At 41.8% G+C, this 21,191-nt stretch overlaps 1 protein-coding gene across 3 annotated transcripts in view; it reads right to left on the bottom strand.

Annotated features, from left to right (window-relative positions):
* Nucleotides 1-5,477, bottom strand: part of dgkg (diacylglycerol kinase, gamma) — a 61,343-nt gene extending 55,866 nt beyond the window's left edge. For all 3 annotated transcript variants that reach the window (XM_066687683.1, XM_066687685.1, XM_066687684.1), the window contains exon 1: nucleotides 4,975-5,477. The gene's annotated coding sequence lies outside the window, so the exon portion shown is untranslated. The remainder of the gene's footprint in view (nucleotides 1-4,974) is intronic.
* Between the last annotated feature and the right edge of the window lie 15,714 nt (nucleotides 5,478-21,191).

Below are 21,191 nucleotides of genomic sequence, written 5' to 3'. Positions count from 1 at the left end.
TACTTCCTCGGATCGTTTTTCTCAATTAGACAGTTTAGCCCAGGCAGTGTGGTTCTGAATCCATCTTGAGATTCAGTAAGAGTGATGTATCGCTAGGCCCAAAGCGCACACCGCTGGATAAGGCTCTTGCCATCCTTCCCGTGCCCTTTTCGACAGATGCACCATCGATAACACTCATCACAAACCCATGGTCACACTACTGACTCACCTCACTACTCACTTGCACGTAATCGGTCTGAAAAACACTATAATGACTCTCCAACGACATGAGAAACAAAAACAGACATCTTGTCAGTTTTCCAGAGGGTGACGAGGCACACGAACATCACCAACATGAGCTCGAGGCCATGTCACCAATACAGCTCACTAGACAAACATTAACCACCTCTTAACACAATCACTCCCACCAGACTGACTCACTGCCAGTGTGCCAGGATGAAACCAGTGAAAATCCCTGTCCACTCACTCCTAGAACTCTGACATAGCGAATCTACATGAGGCACTTGTACTTGACCCTTCAAGTATGAAGAATCCTTTATGATATTACACATAAGTATCCCTACATTTACAGCCTCTGTTATATTATTGATAATACCTCGTCAGAAATATAATGAGAGCAATAGACAGTTATACGTATTTCTATTATGCTGGCTACATGATGTGTCATCAGAATAAAGTGTTATTGATACGACTCGGTCAGAAGGAAATGAGCGCGCAGCCTCCTCCAGATTCAATAACGCACTCATCAGCACAGTTTAGAGACACACACCCTAACACCCTAAGAGACACACATAAACCACTATCTTCCTGGTGCTTTCACTGTCCTGTCATGCGATTTGTACATAGCAGAGAGGGGAGGAGGTTTAAACTCCTTTCAGCTAAAATAAGGAGATATCATTTCTCTTGTTGGGGGTTATGAAACCCTGGTGAAGGTGTTTAATGAAAAAGCCCTGTTGTTGTTAAAAATAACAGACAGGTCTATGCTCTAACCCTGACAGAATTAGAGGTTGCTTACCCAGAATACACGGGCACAGATTTGATAAGAAGAAAAAGTGCAACCACAATGGTAATGGGCAGAGCACTTTGAATGAAGCTTTGAGTGAATGACGACTGCTTTCCCTTTTACGGGGTCAGCCTGCAGGTGAAAGTGTGACTTGATGTAATCTTGATGTAATGGGGGGGGGGAGGGGGATCATTAAGCTACAACTTTAAATTGCAGATTTATAAATTTGTTTATTACTGCATTCATGAAATACTTTAAAACATACAATATGTGTACTATATGAGAGGGTGAAGGCGTTCTGCTTTGACCGGCAGTGGGGTTTCTAGTCTCCTGGGGCACGTGTTAGAAAAATACTGAACTGCAGGTATTTATAGATGTTCAATGTCATGGAAACAATTTGTGTTTAAAATCGCAGCACAGCAATGAAGCAAAACCAACTTATTAACATCAACAACCAATGTCGAGTCACATTAATTTTCCACTTCTTCTTGGGTTACAAACGCGCAACGTAAACTAAAATCTCTATAATTGGAGCTGGATATTGTAAAGTTTCCTGGCCCGGTGTTCTAGAATAAGAGTTTAATCAGATTAAGAAAACTTTCTTACATGCAACTCCATGACCTGTGGGCAATCAAAAAGAGAACAGCAAAGCAGCATTACGAGGAATTAATTGTGTAACATACTGTCAAAAACGACACTCTCCGAAGAACATCTACACATGCAAAGTGGAGATGATATGGCACAGTCAATACAAACGCAGGCAAAAATAAAGTGAATACTACCCAGACAAACATTTCTAGGGTTTTTCAGATCTGGCAAAGGACCTTATAAAGTGTAAAGATGCAGACCAGTAAAAATGTATTGCAGGAAATGTGTCATATGACCAAAGATCCAGACATGCTAAAAGTAAAGAAATAAAATGATGGGGATTGAAACATATTTTGGCAATTGTCTTATCTATGCCGTGGCAAAAACCTTCTTCTACACATGCAAAACCACGTTCCAGGTCTCTCCACACACCGCACAAATGCATTTCTTGTCCTCAGTGAGTCAAACTAATGCTGTCTGATGAGGGACCCAACCCTTAACACTGTGGAAACTACCGCTGATATTTCTGAATTCACCAAAATCACCTGTTACTGGCAAGGGCATTAAAATCAGCTCTGCTAAAGCCACTACGTCTCCATCTTAATAAAAAGGGTCTCCTCGAAGAAGACATCCGGACCAACTCTAACAATCTCAGCTGTGTAATGTACTTACCGACACACCCCAATTCGGGTTGCCTGGAGTTAGTCGTGTTGATGTTTTCTGGATTGCGTGTACTGATTTATATAAAATCACTTTCATTAGGTCAGAAAGTGTTCACTTGTTGATTCACACAAAGCACTCAAATTGGCGATGTTGCTGTTATCTTGCTACAATTGAGTTGAGGGTGGGGAGGGACAAAATAAGCTTCTGCAACTGTTACTATTATTGTATCAAAGTATTATTCTTGAGGACATAAGATGACAATAGAAAATGCTGCTGAACTATATGTATGTATACATAGAAATAATGAATAAATAACTACAATCTAATACACTTAATAAAGGTATAGTTACAGATGAAGGAAGTTAATATTGGTTGGGAAACAATAGCTTTCTGCAGGGCTAGTTCAATATTGTATGTAACTAACTAACACTTTATAAACCTCCTTATCTTCGAGGGCAGGGATAGGTTTCTTCTGTGGACTGTAATTGTACTTTTGTTCGTTTTTCTGGTTGTCCTGTCATTTCACAAAGTTCAAAGCCAGAATAAAATGAACCCGTATTCTAAATCGAATTAGAAACTGTAACGGAACAGAACAGAGCAAAAATTAATTTTCGAAATCTCGCTATATTATACTATACAATTACTAATAAAATAATGTTCTTGATTATAACATGCCTGGCGTGACAATTATTTCAGGCGGAAGGGTGAGTCACAGTAATAGATGTAATGTGCTCTGTGCTCTTACTTTCAGGCTTCACAGTGCATTTGGTAATGAGAATTGTTATAAACTGTGCCTGTCAACCCAGTATACACAAAAATACATTTTTGGGGTTTATAATAATAGCATTAACACCCCATACAATGATACATTACAAAGGTACTCTTTAAGTGAAGCTCAAGGTGCCTAATTATAATGCACATAATGTTCTGCAATAATGTATTTTTTGTATACGTTATGTAACCTGAAGTATTATTCTGCTATACACCTATGTTGGGTTTAATTATATTTTTACTGTCTGTTTAAATAATACATTATTTATGACATCATTTTACTGGACAAACCAGCCGATGATCACATTTTCATGTGTAAAGAAACAGCAAATAGGATTTAAGCTTTACTTCTCTCATTGCTGATCAGATTTCCAAAATGTCAAGGTTCCCACTACGAGGGGAAGTAGTTGGAAACATCATCCCACTACTTCCCTTCCAAAGCTTACCATAATTAAACCTTACGGCCCACAACAGTTTTGTTCATTTCCCCATTTTTCTGCTCTGGTTGTGCAAGCCAGTCCTGCACCCAATATAGACTTGATTAACGAAACTGTGATTCAAACCTATTCCAATAAGACTGAGAAGCCAATATCCACAATTTCCTCCCAAGAAACTGTTGTGCAACATCAGCATCCTCACCTGTACTCTTGACATAACCACCGCTCTCACAGGGTGAGGATTATTCAGTGTGCTCCGGGGACATGGACCGAAAAAGTTCCCAAAATGCAAACAACGTCCACAGTGCTTGCAGAGCTCAATGTACATTGCAATTGAGTGGATGTGCTATATATACTGTCTATACTTCTGTCTAAATAGAAGAGTTAGTCTCATCCTCATTGAGTCTTAATTTTGTGGGGGGATTTGTTTTGGACTGATTGTCAATTCCTGACTCAGTCTGTGATGCCTGTAACTTCTCCAGGGGTAAAACGGCCAGTCATGCCATGAAGGGTGTTAAACTATTATAACTTACTGTTCTTGTGTGTGTGTTTGAGTCAGCTCCTGTGACATTCACACCGTCCTTTCGGAGGTATGAAGATACTCTGCGAGAGCTGCACCATGTGGCGCCCAGCTTATTGAAAATCATTGGGTTTGTGGTGGTTTTCAATTAAAAATGAATCATATAAATGTAAAATGTTTCTCTATTGCTCACCATGCATACAATTACTTAGTGAGTATCATCCAAATACAGCTAATGAGTTGTGCATAAATACAAGACAACACTTGAAGCTAACTTTTGAAGTTCACAGGAATTAAGAGAAAAAAACAACAACCTCTAATCTAGAACCTGTGAAAATAATATTAAGAAAACGACAAAGACAGAATTAGAAAATATAACTCTGGGTAAAGAAATGTAAAGAAACGTCAATCTCTATAATTATTTTTTGCATAAATTAACAAATAGATATAGATTCAGATTGAGTATTTGTGTGACAGACACAGGAGCCATCAGAGAGACGGATCATCATGATTTAAAACAATTCAAATCATGGCAGATTGACTTTAATTTAATGCCACTACTGTGTCTCATTCACTGCCAGGCAGACTACAGACATACAATGTATTTCAATGAACTTTGCAAGGCGGAAGAAAAAGCAAATAATGTATGCATTTGTTTGTTAAAGTTAATTGAATTGAACTATATGTGTCATTAGGGAGAGGTGAAGTGTCTGGGGCTCTTGCTGGGTGTGTTTGAGAAACACAATGCTTTCATTCTCTTTTCTTTTCTTTTCTTCCATGACTCAAATTGAGTTTCCTCTGATAAACCACAATAAGTAAAAAAGAGAAAGAAAGGCAAAAGATTAAAACCAATTAAAACACAGCAATGCACCCAAAGTCGCTGTCAGCGCACACAGCCGGGCTGCCGGCGGCCGTGCGGGGGGATGCTGAGGGCGCAGGCATGGGCTCCTCAGGTCTGATCAACGGCTCAGCGCTGCATGCAGGGTCCTTACCTCCGCGATGCCGGTGATGAGGAGCTGCTGTCTGCCTGTCTGTCGTCCGCTACATCCCCCGATCCAGCTGAACAAACATCACAGTGAGCGCTGGCCACCCCTCCTCACCACGACAAACAGGGCGCCGGGAAGCAGGAGGTGTCTTCCTTAGAGAGGAGACCTCATTGATGAGGATCATAAAAACAACAAGTAGTAGTAGTAGCACAGGCAGCTGGAACAGAGGAAACTGATCTGCTTGTGTCAGTGGTGGTAATATATCCCCTCCAGCATGAATTAATGGAGGCGTTTCTTGTTTTCTTTTTTTTGTGTGTGTTTCCCCTTGATTATTCCTCTCCAGAATTCCTGGTGTGTTTTTTTCCTTTCTCTCTTTTTGTTGTTGCTCACTCTGCAAGGCTAAATGCCCGTACACTTTCTTTCTGACAGCCTGTTTGCACAGAGATCTCTCTCTCTGGTATCTCCCCCCTCTCTCTCTCTCTCCCTCTCTCTCTCTCTCTCCCTCTTCCCCTCTCTCATCAACACTGCTATGTCACAGTACTCTTCTTAGAGCCGGCCCTCCCCTCATAAACCACCCGTGCCTGTCTGTTTCTCTTTCACTCCCCCCCCCCCTCGGCTCTCTCTGCATCCTGTGCGTTTGGAGCAGCTCTGCTATTCCGCCGCCCGAGAACCACAGAGCGATTCCGCTGCTTTCCAACAGTCACTGTGAGATCTGCAAACAAGCTATGAAAAGAGGGAAACTGCTCAGCTTGCTGTTCTTAGCTTTTTTTTTCCCATGCTTCGAGTAGAACAAAGAAAAGAAAATACGAATTTGCAGGAGGGGGTGTTGTGTTTTTTTTCTTACACTCCCAGTAAAACCCCAACTTCTCCGAATAAAACCATGTGCACCTGGACCTCCCCCTCACACACCTGCCTGCTCCCCCATCAGCGGCGCTTTGCTCTACATTTATCTGTCACAGACGCTCACAATGCGATTTAAATGTGCTCAGACCGAGGCAACATCGCTTTCTCTAAAGCAAAGAGAAGACAGTTCACGCACAGCCCCGTTATCTCAAGGGGTTTCACCTTACATTCATAGTGTCACGTTGTTGGCGTTTATTTGTTTACTTTTGACTGGCTTGTTTAAAATTCATAACTTTAACAAGCGATGCATTGTCTGAATAATGTCATTCAAGCACATGCATTGTGTACAAGTGGGTTACACTGATGCAGAAGAGCAGCTGAAATAAATATTTAAATAAAAGCTCAAGCACCACTCAAGTAAAGCGATAATCAATCAATTATGGAGAACCATTTCGCTAAAGCTAGATTGAAACTATGCTTGGAATGTTTTATATTGAAATATACTTTGAAATAAAAGGGTTATTAGCAAATGTTGAATGTATACATATGATTGTCTTTTATTTCATTTGAAAAAAATAGATATGCTTTGTGCTTATTTTTCCTTTGTCTGACAAAGCGAGCCTTTTCGATGGAAATAATTGTAAAATGTCATCTCAGCGGACTTATCTGCTAAAGTAAAGGTTAGATTGAGTGATAGACAGTGCTGTTTAAATAAAAGAATAACGGTGCAAATAATAGCTGCTTATCAGATACTGGTGTGTTCACTGCTATTGGGCCCTTCTTCATTAAAGAACAGAACAAAGGAAGGAATAAAGGCTTTCATGTTGTTACACATACCTACAGTAGATCTCACAGAGATCTAAAAGCAGACTGGGGTTTTCTGGGTGGGATTTTTTTTATCATCATTTAATTGAATTTATATATATATATATATATATATATATATATATATATATATATATATATATATATATATATTATAAAAATGATATATCTCTGTTGAGAAGATTTTCCATATTTCAGAGGTGGACCTTGGGTTGCATTTGAGGTTGTTTACATATCTGGTCAATGCATTTCAGTCTCTCTACCTCTGAAATCTGGCTCCCGCTGCCGTCAGTGCACAAACCACAATTACCCTGCTAACTGTGGGGGCGCGCAAACGGTCTCACTGCCACGGGAGGAAAATGGAAAAAGCAAGCCGTGCATGCTTGTGCTTCTCACTCTCTCTTTTATTCTCACGCATAGATGCTCCTTCAACGATTATATCATTTCACAGGATAGACCCCTACTCTGCCATTCACCCTACCACAGACTCGCAGCCCTCTGAATCGCAAGCTATTTTTAAAGCTGATTGGCGTGGGCGGGAGGCTGAGTGCGGTGGCGGCTGGTTGATTCCGCCTGTCAGAGCCGCTCTCGTTTGTTCTCAGAATAGAATGCCTTGAAATGTCAAAGGTCACAGGTGAGGCCCCCCGAGAGTCTCCCCTGAGCTGCCCGATCACAAAGGCAGGCTTGGCTGCGCCGCATCATTGTCTTGTCACAATGCCCTTTTGTGTGCCGTCTCTCAGGCACCTCCGCTGTGGAGCAGACTCTCTCTCTCCCCCTGCTGGGCACACGTGTGATCTTACTGCCCAGGGTTTCTCCACAAAGTGCAGTCTGTGGAAGTAGAGATCCCTGTCACTTTCCACCTCACATCCTCACTGTCTTGCTTCTTCTTTTTCTCTGCTTCCCCTTACTCCATCCCTTCTTTCCTTACTCCATCCCTCCCTCTCTCTTTGTAGCCTTCCTTCTGTTTCTTTTTCTTTCACTCTTTTTCTGTGTCCAAGTGTCAGGGCCACTAGAGATGCTGGCTGCAGCACAGCGATAATCCACCCCCCCCCAGTGCGTCCGTCTCCCTGCCTGAACGCACGGAAACGGGGAGGAAATGACAGTGCCGTTTTTCTTGTCTCCTAGACTGTGTCGGAGCAAGATGAGGAAATTGAGCAGAACAGAGGAAGCATTGAGGAGAGGCGGCCTGTCAGGGGCTGCTGAGGGACCCGGGGGGGGCAGAGGCGCGCGGGGAGGCTTCATTTCTAAATGTAGGTCTGAAGGAACTTGCCAGCCCTTGAACTGCTGAACCCACTGCGCCGGCCCTGAGCAGCACTCATGGCCTCAGTCTTGCTATTCAGTCTCACCTGCAGAAACCCCCGCAAAATGCCCTGCAGTGCAATCGCAGGTATGCACACAGAACGGGCGTCATATAGTCTTCCCCACGGTCAGTAAGTGGGCAGTAAGTTAATCTGGTTTTATACGAATATCATAACCGTGCAGTAAACAAGAAGGCAGGCTGGCATTCATCGGAGGGGATGGGCTGAGGGGAGGCTCTGGGGCTGAAGGGGTTAACGCAATGCCTAGGTCTCCCTGGCGGTGCAGCACATTAATAGAAAGTCTTAATCACAGCGTCACGTGGGCTGGCGAGCGGGGCTTCCTCGCAGCATCCGCCCGGGCCCAGCGGTGCGTCGCAGAGACAGAGCAGCCCAGGAGAGCACAGAGAACATCTCAAACGAGCCAAGCCTCCATCAGCCATTCTCTCCATGTCTGTGAGCTTCCTGCATCATGCCTGTTTGCTTTGGGTGAAAATGTGAGCTTATAATTTATGTAGAGCTCCCAATTTCCCGAGACAAACAGAAAGTTCACCTCAGAAGTAGATCAGGGAGCCAACTGACTGCAATTTAATGCAGGTTTTTGTTCAAATTACAGCATCACTCAGCCTTCACACGTTGGTTTGAGTGCCAGGACATTCATCTCTCTTTTGGGTGGTATCCATTTAATCTAGGCTGTATTTGACAGATGCTAAAATTAGTCCCTACGACATTTTATTTCTCCTCTGTCACGAGCAACAACTTGAAATTCAACCAAAAAGTCTAATTCAACCTTGCTTTTTCCCTCTACACACTTGCGATCGATCATTTATGTGCCTGTTCCTGTGTGTCTTCAATAATCACACGGGTTAATCCTTTTGAAAATGCAGATACATTATACTACAGACAATAATTAGATCTATATCCTGCTTATTGAAATAACGCAGACAGTCGTCCTCCTGAGAATGATTCAGTGAGCGACTCAGAGAAGTGAGGGCCTGTAATTATTGTTGTGGAGAATGAGCTGGCAGACAGCGCACCCACACAGAGACTTGCTCTCTGCCACATAAAAGGATACATCTTCATTGCAACCGTGCTCCAGGGAAAAGGTAAAAAGGAAACCCAAAATCCAGGCTCCAAGCTGGAGCTATTGGTGTTGTCGTGTTGCTCATTTCGCTGTGTGATCCGTCTTTCGATCCGTCTTTCTTTCCACTGCCCCTTCGCATCCTCCATCATCTACAGCTCAAAAACAAGAAAGAAGAAAGAACACATGACACGATCGCCTGAATGATTACACAATTTCCAGGAACCAAATGAAATGAATTCAAAGGTATCTTATCGTTTAGTACTTTGGTTGCGACTATCACAACATGATACATTTTTCCACCTACCCGATGTGGCATTTGGTGGCTTTCGCCCACGCTTCATCCATTTTGGCTGGCGCACCGCCTCCACAGCCACGGGCTCTGTGTGTAAGTTTATTAACCGGGGCCCCTGTTCTGCACTGTCTGAAAGCGGGGTGGAAGTTCCAGCTTTGCTTTATAATAATGAGCTGAAGATTATGACAAAGATTACATGATTCATCGAAAAATGATGCCCCATCTTACTATTTTTTTTAGGAAATTTGTGAATTAGATATGTATTTATTTATTGGCAGACAACCTTATCCATGGGGACTTACAGGATACAATAGTACATTTAATTTATTTATTTGCTGATGAAACGGCATAGATATTTTGTCATAGAAAATACACCTTAGGCGCAATAGGTGTCTGTGGGTTTATAATATCAAATACTGCTAGTAGTAATAATAAGTTCATGTACTGCTAAACTGCAATAACACTGAATACTGTTTAGAATTTTGATACTTTTTAGTTTTACAAGTTCAGTAAAAATGTCCGTTTCTGTTTTTCTTAAAAAAGCTCATTGCAGTCTGGGCGTTCAGAGCAAAAACAGCAATTAAAAAAACAAAAGAGATTTTGTACTGAACCGTGATGCTGTAATGCCAGTGTTTTAGGTCATATGATCGTTTGTTTCTCATTCATAAACTTATAATTTTCCTGCTGAGGAGCAGGATTAATGTCATGTGTCACTGCCTCCCCTCCACCCCCTTCTCTCGGGGTCAGAGACGGCAAAACCCTGGATGCACAGCTGAAGGGGGGGGGGGGGACAGCAAGGGAACGGTGTCAGCCAGCAGTGTGAAATAAATGCGCCTTTGCTGAGCTGCAGAGCGTGGGTGGAAAGGACACACTAGATGAGAAGAAACACATTGAGACCTGTGAGAAGCAAGAGATTAAAGTAAGTTAGACAGTTAAAGGAAGAGCCCAGTTTGCGCAGGCAGAGTTACAGTAAGAGCTAGTTTCTGGGCGGCCATTATAGTTAGGCCAAAGAAGGGAGTAGGTTACAACAGCTCTGCTGGCTTTAGAGAACTGCTCAACCATTTTTATTTGAGGGGAAACCCACCACAAGGACTCACCTGCCTCCCGTCACTGCAGTCTAAGCAGAGGAAGCTCCTGTGCGCTCGCTGGTTGTTTAGAAGGCAGGTGGTGCATTGAAGGGAAGGGGCTGGAGCACTTGTGTGGGAGAGAGGGCGCTACATACAGGCATGGAGACCCACGATAGGATTATTAAAAAAATGATGGTTACCCCGAGGGCAGGAACTGCATTCCCCCAACTTTGAAAGGAATTGATAGGCATGAATGACAGGGAAGACTAGATAAGCAAATGGGGAAATGATGAAGCAGGGAAATGCTCTGTTTAAGACTTCGAAACTGATCATTAAAGTGTTGCACAGATCCCCTGTGGTAAGTTTAAAAACGGAAAGTCAGTTTTAGAAGTAGGTTTTTAATTACAAGGCTTGCAGGAAAATAGGCAGGCGGAGGACCTGCAATTTAGCGTGTGATTATACATTTATCAAGGACTGAGAAGAAGTGCTTTTTTGGAACTTAGAGCTAAACCCATTTAAAGTTACAGCGCTGCCATGTCTAACACAGTGAGACAGATAATAAAGATCCATTTAAAACAGGATTGACGAGAGTACCCACTAAAACATGAAAGCCAAAATATTAATGAGAGGGAAGTGCAGTCTGTGTTTGACATTGAGCTACTGCACACACTAACACGAGTACAAAACCAGCAACAGAACCAGTGGTTATGCCATGATTGTAATGATCGAATTTCATGTCTTCTTGTTCTCTTGCAAATCTCACTGGCTATATGTGCTATTAAAGTCTAAAGAATGAGTTGCAGCCTATTTGAATGCAACAAGAATGGCTGAAAGAAGCTTAATTGAAAAATGCATTATATATGATATGTATTATTGTATGCAGGTTAATATTATCAGTCAAAGTTTGCGATTGACGTAGTACTAGTACTGTATAAGAATGCATCAGGAATAGCAGGTAAAATTACGTAGGTTAGTAGCTGTTGTATAATAGTAGGTATGCCCATGTTCATATTCGTATGTCAGTAGTATAAGTATATGTAAGTATTATTATTATTATTAATCATACAATGGAAATCACCCAAAGAGTAATTACACTGTTTTTACATCATAAACCCTCTAATATGCAAATAAAAGCCCAATAAGGAAAGACCAAGTGTGGTAGAAGGCATCTTAAAAGTGTCATAAGGGAACAAGAAGTGTCATATGGGACCACAGGTCAAATCTGAGGCTATGACACTTTAATTCACTGTATTATTGTTATTATTGATAGTAGTATCAGTATTAGATAATATTATAAAGGGAAATTAAATAGGCTAATACGTTTTCAGGACGGAGATATTAAATCACAGCAATGCGGAGAGAACGACAGGGAGGCCTGCTGTATCTCACCCTTAATTTAATCCACCGGCTGTAATTAATACCTCACTGCTGATTGGCTCTCCAACGGCAGGAAATCTTCATGCTGATTGGCTCTCCAACTGGTGGATATCCTCACTGCTGATTGGCTCTCCAACGGGTAGATCTGACTGCTGATTGGCTCTCCAACGGCTGGAAATCTTCATGCTGATTGGCTCTCCAACTGGTAGATATGACTACTGATTGGCTACGAAGTTTGGTGTTTATATAGAAGAATAGTCAATATTTTGCAAGAGAACAAGACTGCATGTTTTCAGATGCAGACTAATAATAATAACAACGACAATACTCATAATAATGATACAAATGTGAGGGAGAAACATCGGCCATCTCAATAAAATGATGCATAATTTCTCCCTCATTATACAGATTAATGCGGTTTTCATTTCTAAATCGGGCTGCCGCAGGAGTTAGAGAGATCACAGACTTTTAATTAATTATTAAATATACAGCGGGAAAAGTTTTAATGAAAGTGTATGGATTATCTTGTCGAAAAAACAACGTATTTATGAAATGCATTTGATATTTAATTGAAAGCATTGAAATTTGGGATTGAATCTGATACTCACAGAAAGGCGCGACTTTATCAGGTTGCGTGTCTTTCATCATAGGGGAGGGGGCGTGGCAATGGTATAGGGGGCGTGGTCACTTCTCCTGCAGGGGATATATGGAAATACAATTCAAAAATATGTGATGGAGTGATTGTGGCTCCTGGGTAGGTAAGGTTATTTATATATTTCTCTGATTGTTGGACATGTGGAATATGTATATATATAGGACCACTTATTTTAATGTCTGGTTTAGCCTGGCGAAGGTCTGGCTGTAAGACTCACTAGGAGGCATCTTGGTTGGTGAGAGGTAGTAAAAGATCCCAGTCTGTTGTATGATTAAGTTATACCTTTAGTTGTTGGAAGGTGATATTCCTTGTTTTGGTTTTTGTTTTCAAATAAACTTTTGATATTTTGTTATTAAAAAAATTGTTGTCTCACTACAGCAACAAAGAGAACCACCACAATAATAAAACAGATCTTGCAAGAGATCCAGACTGTTCACACAATAATAATTGTAATAGTAACTAATAATAGATATATAACCAATACGTTGTTTCATTAATACAATATCAGACACGAAACTGTTGTGTAAGATTATAAACTCCCTTCCTCTTTGTGACAGGTTTTCACCAGGCACGCATTTTTGCTCTTCTTTTCCCAGATATACTATAGTCCTTTTAAATATATTTTTCCCCCAAGTTTGAACCCTAGTAACATTGCTAGTTTTGGGAAGCAGTTTTCTTCCTCCAATAATGTGCACCTGAAGCACTGGAAGGCTTATTGCTGCCATCTACTGTACATGATTAAGCTCTCAATTATATCAAAAATATCAATTATATAAACAAACATTTTTAGGATATGTTTTTTCAGCATGTTTTTCAAAGTTAGTTGTCAGTGTCAAAAACATGTCTTGTTTCTCAAGTTACATGCAATGTACATCAGTCACATTCATTGAAGTTCTTCCAATACTAGATTTAATTATTACATTATTGTTTAATTAAAACAGATTATATATATATATATATATATATATATATATATATATATATATATATATACACTCACCTAAAGGTTTATTAGGAACACCATACTAATACTGTGTTTGACCCCCTTTCGCCTTCAGAACTGCCTTAATTCTATGTGGCATTGATTCAACAAGGTGCTGAAAGCATTCTTTAGAAATGTTGGCCCATATTGATAGGATAGCATCTTGCAGTTGATGGAGATTTGTGGGATGCACATCCAGGGCACGAAGCTCCCGTTCCACCACATCCCAAAGATGCTCTATTGGGTTGAGATCTGGTGACTGTGGGGGCCAGTTTAGTACAGTGAACTCATTGTCATGTTCAAGAAACCAATTTGAAATGATTCGACCTTTGTGACATGGTGCATTATCCTGCTGGAAGTAGCCATCAGAGGATGGGTACATGGTGGTCATAACGGGATGGACATGGTCAGAAACAATGCTCAGGTAGGCCGTGGCATTTAAACGATGCCCAGTTGGCACTAAGGGGCCTAAAGTGTGCCAAGAAAACATCCCCCACACCATTACACCACCACCACCAGCCTGCACAGTGGTAACAAGGCATGATGGATCCATGTTCTCATTCTGTTTACGCCAAATTCTGACTCTACCATCTGAATGTCTCAACAGAAATCGAGACTCATCAGACCAGGCAACATTTTTCCAGTCTTCAACTGTCCAATTTTGGTGAGCTTGTGCAAATTGTAGCCTCTTTTTCCTATTTGTAGTGGAGATGAGTGGTACCCGGTGGGGTCTTCTGCTGTTGTAGCCCATCCGCCTCAAGGTTGTACGTGTTGTGGCTTCACAAATGCTTTGCTGCATACCTCGGTTGTAACGAGTGGTTATTTCAGTCAAAGTTGCTCTTCTATCAGCTTGAATCAGTCGGCCCATTCTCCTCTGACCTCTAGCATCAACAAGGCATTTTCGCCCACAGGACTGCCGCATACTGGATGTTTTTCCCTTTTCACACCATTCTTTGTAAACCCTAGAACTGGTTGTGCGTGAAAATCCCAGTAACTGAGCAGATTGTGAAATACTCAGACCGGCCCGTCTGGCACCAACATCCATGCCACGCTCAAAATTGCTTAAATCACCTTTCTTTCCCATTCAGACATTCAGTTTGGAGTTCAGGAGATTGTCTTGACCAGGACCACACCCCTAAATGCATTGAAGCAACTGCCATGTGATTGGTTGATTAGAAAATTGCATGAATGAGAAATTGAACAGGTGTTCTTAATAATCCTTTAGGTGAGTGTATATATATTAAGTAGCAATCTGCCATTTTTTATATACAGTTTTAATACAATCCAGAATTCCAGAAATATTTTTGTTTATATACATGTTTCCACTTGCTTTGATCTTCAGCTTCTATTCTCCATATGATGCCTGCAAAGGTTATGATTTAATCTTCCCATCTTTTATGTGGTCGTCCTCTGGGTCTTTTTTCATCTCTTGGGATGCATTCGATAGCTTCTTTTGTCCATCTTTGATTTGTTCTTCTTGCAGCGTGTCCGGCCCATTGCCATTTTAGCATTTTCACTCTGTCAGTGATGTCACATCATTTGGTTTGTTCTCAGATACATTCATTTATTTTTCTATCTCTTCTCGCTATTCCAAGCATACATCTTTCCATACTCCATGCTTCTGTATATTTTTTGCATTAAGTGACCAGGTTTCACAGCAATAAGTGGGCACTGGTAGTATGCACTGATCAAATACTTTTCTCTACAGGTAAGTGGGTACATTTCCTATAAACAATGCGCTGTTTCTTACAAATGCACTCCATCCCATTTTTAATCATCTTTTGCGTTCTTCCTTAATATCATATATATATTCTATAACTAATTTATATTCATATAAATAAATCATCAATGGAAAACAGAAAATATATACATGCCATTGTTGGATGTACTGATAGAGAAAATAATCACCAATGCAAATGTCTAGTTGATTAGTTTCCAAATTGTATTATGCTTTATTTATGTAAAATTACATAACTTTCTCCTCACAAAAAAGGAATTGAACAACTAAAATAAAAAAGTAAATACTTTACAAATCGAAGATGTTTCTTTAGCTTTTTCATTTCAGTTACTGATCTGTATTAGCAGCCCCGTATAATATAAATCCTGTACAGCTCAGTTCTGTAGTTCTTTCATGTAAATATGCTTAAAATGTGATTATCTTAGTTCCAGAGGGTTCATAATGGGGATTTAATTACTAATTAGAAGGAGAATTAAGGGGAAATCCACCCCACAGCAATTTCAATTTGAATCTTTCCTATCATTTTAAATTCTGTTTGCCGACGGAGAAACAGTAGACCCAGGTTTCCTAGACAGATATGCTATAATCATCTTCACACGAGTTCAGTCTCAGTCTTTTTTTGTGTGTGCTCTATTTATGTATCTTTCCAGGAGGAGAGCGCAGGAAGCACACTGAATTACCTCGGCCCAACCTGAGAGTGTGGAACGATGACATCAGCAGCTCGTGGTATCCATGGACACGCTAATCTTGCAGGAATACAGGAGCAGTAATAAGGCGTACGCCACCTCCCTCACACAAGCTCAAAGCTTACACAGCCCCAGAGACCCGGTCTGGTGGGTTTCTATCAGAGCAGAGGGAAGGAAGAAGAATTTTAGCCTGACAACAACCACTTCTCTTAATCATTTCACTTGCCCTGATACAAGTAAAAAATGTAATATTTTTTCCCCTCCACCTTTACTCAGAGCTGCAAAGACATTAAAAACATAATGTATTAAAAGATCTTTCCCCCATGGGACTACATTAATTATAGCTTTTGCCAGGGATTTGTCTTGGGCTCAGTAACCCTGTGACTGGTTTTCTCTCTAACTGAGCCTCTGCTTAACCCATTGGACATTTTAATCTTAAAGACTCTGCGTCATTAGTCAAGCTGGTTGGCAAATTGACTTCGAAATTTGCATTAACCCCGTATCAGGAGCTGGATTTTGGAGCTCCTGTTATTTGGGCATTTAGTCTGGAACTTAAAATCCTGCAAAATGAAGGACACGTACTCCGGCACCTGTTTCTGGGCATCACTAACTGGTAAACTATTCAGAGCTGTGTAATGCTGCTTCAAGTAATGAACTACTTAATTAGAAATCAAAGATAATGCCTTGGAGTTGAATGCTTGCTGTCTTCAATGTTGTTGATGGATCATGGCAGTGATACCCTATCATACAGGGGAATTGCCCGAGGAGGCAATCAGTTGAGGGAGAACAAATCCTCCACAAAAAGAAGCTGTGAGTTCCCTCAGTGGCAGGTATTTCAGCTTCATTAGCCCGATCTTTCCTCGATGCTGATGGACTGTGATGGATGGGCAGTGGTGAGCAATCGTGTTGTACAGAGCCCCCCAGCTGGAGTCATAGACACAAGCCTCAATGGGAGTGAGAGAGGGATAAACAGCAGACCGTGCAGATCCTGTCCAGCGCTCGCCCTGCTTCATCTCCGCGCCGTGTTTGTGTATGTGAAAATCCACCACTGCCGAGCCCTTAATAGATTTTCCAGGCTTTTAAAGAGTGAAGTTTCCTTAAAAACATCAGGTGGGTGAGTCTGCCCAGATCGTCGGCACACAAACACAGCTGTCTGCTCACCGGGGAGAGCGGGAGGGAGGGGGGGGGGGAGGTGTCGATCAATGGGAGGAATGGCTCTGATTGAACCAGATAAAGACGTCCCTGTCAGACTCTACTAGAGCAGGAGGCCTAACAGCTATATCTGAGCAAAAAACTGTGAAAACAGCAAAGTTTACTTAACCCTGATTTTTTTTCCATTCAGGAATCCAGTCATAATCCCTCTCTTGGACCAAGGACTGAGTTTCACTCTACTGGGTGCACAACTCCAGTTCAGTTGATAATTTTGTCAATTGGACAGACTGAAAGCTTTACCCAGCATTAGGCTTTTGATGATTTAAAGAGGACTGTAAAACCCTTAGGATTATAGCCCTGAAGGTCTCTAAGCTGCTTGGTCTATTCAAGAGAAGCGGGTGACAGGGTGTGACAATTAACATGTGATATGACAGATTCACACAACTCTCAGCGTATCACATAAAACTGCAATAATGTCCATTCAGGCGCTCACTGTATACTGGCTCTATAATAATGCCCACTGTTCTCATTTCAGATGGTCAGTGGCTCTTCAGTACCACTCTGGTATTGGGTAGGGGATCCAGCCTGGCACACTCAGTAAACAACACCCCCTCTCTCCTTACACGCCCCTGTTCGCCAACATAACGAAGCTCTCAAAAGGAATAAGGACTCTGTATAGTGTACTGTCATGGCGAAAGGGCCACATCAGAACGATTGTTCTAGAATGTGTGTGTCACACATTTTCACACCAAAAACGTGATCTGCTATATATAATAAAATATAACGTAGCGCATGATCGTTATTGTTTGCTTTTGATCTTTCACCTATTGGTCCAGGATCCTGAAAGAGATTTTCTTAAACCAGCAGCAATGGGGTTTAACTGATACTGTAATTAAATATTATTATTATTATTATTATTATTATTATTAAAAAGGTCAACAAAGAAAGGTGTTTCATTGCTGAGAAAGTGAATCCCATCCCAATGTTGTTTATGATAAGAAACAGCAAGGGGTTAACAGAGAGAGAGAGAGAGAGAGAGAGAGAGAGAGAGAGAGAGAGAGAGAGAGAGACAGACAGACATTAACTGTTAGTGGGCTTTGAGAAGAGCCGCGGAAGAGAGGACAACGAGGGATTACAACCCCGGCGAGGAGCATCATTCATGCTGGGGTAGATTTAATGGATGGGGGTCGTCTGAACAAACCTCCAAATTGAACAAATCAATTCAATTTTTAATGGCAACTGCCCGGTGTCTCTAACATGAACAGATGCCCTTGTATTGTCTGAGAGTCCAGGATGGATACATTTTCAAAATCTCCCACCTTGCCAACTCTGATCTTGCCACGTCTTCCCGGCTGCCCTGGGATAGGAGCTGACCCGCCCGAAGGCTCTCCAACTGTCCCAGTAAACAAGCAGTCATCTGGGCTCCACAGGCCCTGTGCGATGACATTCAGAGCCATCTGCGACACCGATGGCTCCACTCCAGACTTCATCACGGACCTGGAGATCTCATGCACAGCCTGGCAAATGCATTCTTTGCCAACAGAGCCAATTGAGTTTCCTCGATAGGTATCATTTTATTGCATGGGGAGGGGAATCCCTCTTTTGATGCTGTGGAGCTCTGGCAGTCCGCCCCCTGGGATCCTCACACAATGTCACATCACCCATACTGTGATAAATTAGCATGCAACTCAAATACATATTTCTCTTGACTCCCACAGGACAATCATTGGCGTATGTCCCATTCTTGGTTTCACATCACAAGGTTTTTCCATAAGACGTGAAATGTTTAAAACCTAAAGCATGTCATCTCCTGTTCCTCGGCATAGTTGCGAAGGACATGAAGGAGAGAAGCACCTTAAAGAGAATGGGGGTTTGATCACAGAGGTAAAGACACTATTGGCTCATCACTCTCTGAACACGTCTGTGAGGGAGACAGTCAATTCAAAGTTAATAATAATAAAAGAAAGAAACACGCTTTTATGTGCCATCTGGAGGAGCAGTAAACTAACTAGCATTTTTGATACTGTATTGTAGGAAATTACTACAAACAGCTTGTGCTCCTTAAAATTGCTTTCATTTTCCCAAACATGTTATTCTGATGTCTGCAAGCAAAGTGAAAATGAATGTTTTGAAAGAGCTCGTTGGGCAGCTTTCTTTGGTAGTGATGTTGTTACAACCGAGACGTGTGTGAAAAGCATCGTGGTGTGGCAGAGGAGAAGTGAAGAGAAACCACTGGCAGTATTATGGGATGATAAAAGGTTACAGAATTCCTGAATTATTAAAATGTTTTGATGAATCACATAGCCATGTGGTTGTGTTTTTATCGTGTATTACATTGAACAAGCATCCACCCAGCACACTGCATCACAGAGTGATTTCCCTCTATCTCAGTCTCTCTTTTAGCACTAAATAATCAGATACCACCAAAACACATCTGAATCTCTCCCAAAGCCAGGAAAACACACTTTCTTATATTTAGCCATCACTAAAATGATCCATTCTCAAGTTCTTATCTCTTTCTCCATATCCACAGCATTTTCACCTTCCATTCCCCCATCCTAAAAACCATCCTCCATTCTCTACTTCTCAAACATAATCCCTCAATCCCAGTACAATTTCTTACAGTTCTGGATTTTCTCTCCTGGGTAAAAATAGTTTTCTTTTCAGAGATGGAAAGACACGAATCCCAGTAGACGAAGAAAATAGCAAAGATACCAGGCCTTTCCCTGCTCTCCTATCTCTGTCATTCAATGCCATAATTGGAGATATATGGAGGTATTATTTTCCAGAGCTCACAGGGATCAAACTTTGTAAAATTGTTTGCCTAATGCAGCACTCAGTTCTGTCACTATAAAGAACAATATTACTGATTAATAGCTGGTAGAGTGGCCTCTTCAACAGAGAATCATACAGTCTGGTAAAGAGGCCATCAGCCTTTGGTGCTGTTGACACGCAGCTGCAATTTCATAATCAAGCCCTCTCAAACGAGCCCAGGCTGGAGCCATGGCAATTTGCAGGCCAACTCCTTGGTGGATTATATGATATTCAAATGGCACTCCTAAAGAGAGGGGTGCGTAAATCAATCTCATGTCCACCTCCTCAGCAAATACACAGTGGAACAAGAGTCTGGAAATGCCTGCATCCATGCCCCCGACAACTCCACTAAGGGAGAAGAGTTTTTCTTGCCTGTGTAACTGGGCTCGTTGTGTAATGAGAGCACAATCCCGCTCTGAATTCACTGGAGTGTACTAGCCAGTCTTTTGGCATGGCGGGTCTGTCACTCTACTGGTGGTGAGATGTGGTGGGGAGGGTGTGTCAGAGACGGTGCTGTCTGCTTTCTCGGGAAATGGGACACCTGGCTGGCTGTGGGTTATCCCCTGTGACACGGCATCACCAGCACCTACAGAATTTACATCTGTAACATAATAGAAACCATTAAATGGGTCTCAATGCCTTTTTCCTTAGAAAATGCTGTGCCTTTAAACCCTTTCACAGAATCCCCGAAAAAAATGAAAAAGAAACGCGGCTTCTCTTTGTCCGTGCCACTCCAGGCTCAATAACACTGACGGTGCTGTTCTATATTTATCAGCAGGCTTCACACTGCTGGTCTCATTGTCTGTACCTGGAGAGAGAGAGCCACAGTCATTATCTACCATTGTAAAGGTCACCGTTTACTTTCATTTCCATGTCATTTTCAATAGAGACAAAGACAGCTGCCTGGGAGCCAGCCTCCACTCTGCCCCCCCACCCCCCACCAGCCAGTATAATTAGAGATGATGCTCGACGGTCCTCAGCAGGATTCGGCAGCAAATGTTTCACACAGTTGCTCTCCAACATGTCTTGTTGGAGCCCCTCGTCACTGCAGGGAGATCTCTCTCCACACTGCAGAGCCTGGTGCCCATTATGTAACATTTAATATATTAAAACTGTCAAACAATGCATGGTTTGGATAAACAATGCTGAAGGCAGCAGAGTTTGCAGTGATCGTGACCCAGCAGCTGGGCCATCACCCACTGGCAGTCACCTTGTATTTCAGAAACTTGGACATGACACGTGACCTACCAATGTTCATCAAATAGTCTCTTGGGGTCCTTGGTAACTGAACAATGCTTATTTAACAACAGCCAGTGAGTCCAGTGAGGCAAAAACAACGGGTTATTTTAAAATTATACAGTCCTTTGGGATTGAGACAGATCTTGCAAATGAACAAAATATATTTTGTGACTT

The sequence above is a fragment of the Amia ocellicauda genome, chromosome 16 (genome assembly GCF_036373705.1).
Source record: "Amia ocellicauda isolate fAmiCal2 chromosome 16, fAmiCal2.hap1, whole genome shotgun sequence".
NCBI classification, from domain to species: domain Eukaryota; kingdom Metazoa; phylum Chordata; class Actinopteri; order Amiiformes; family Amiidae; genus Amia; species Amia ocellicauda.
Note: the sequence above shows the minus strand (reverse complement) of the source record. Positions and strands in the feature narration are given on the sequence as shown.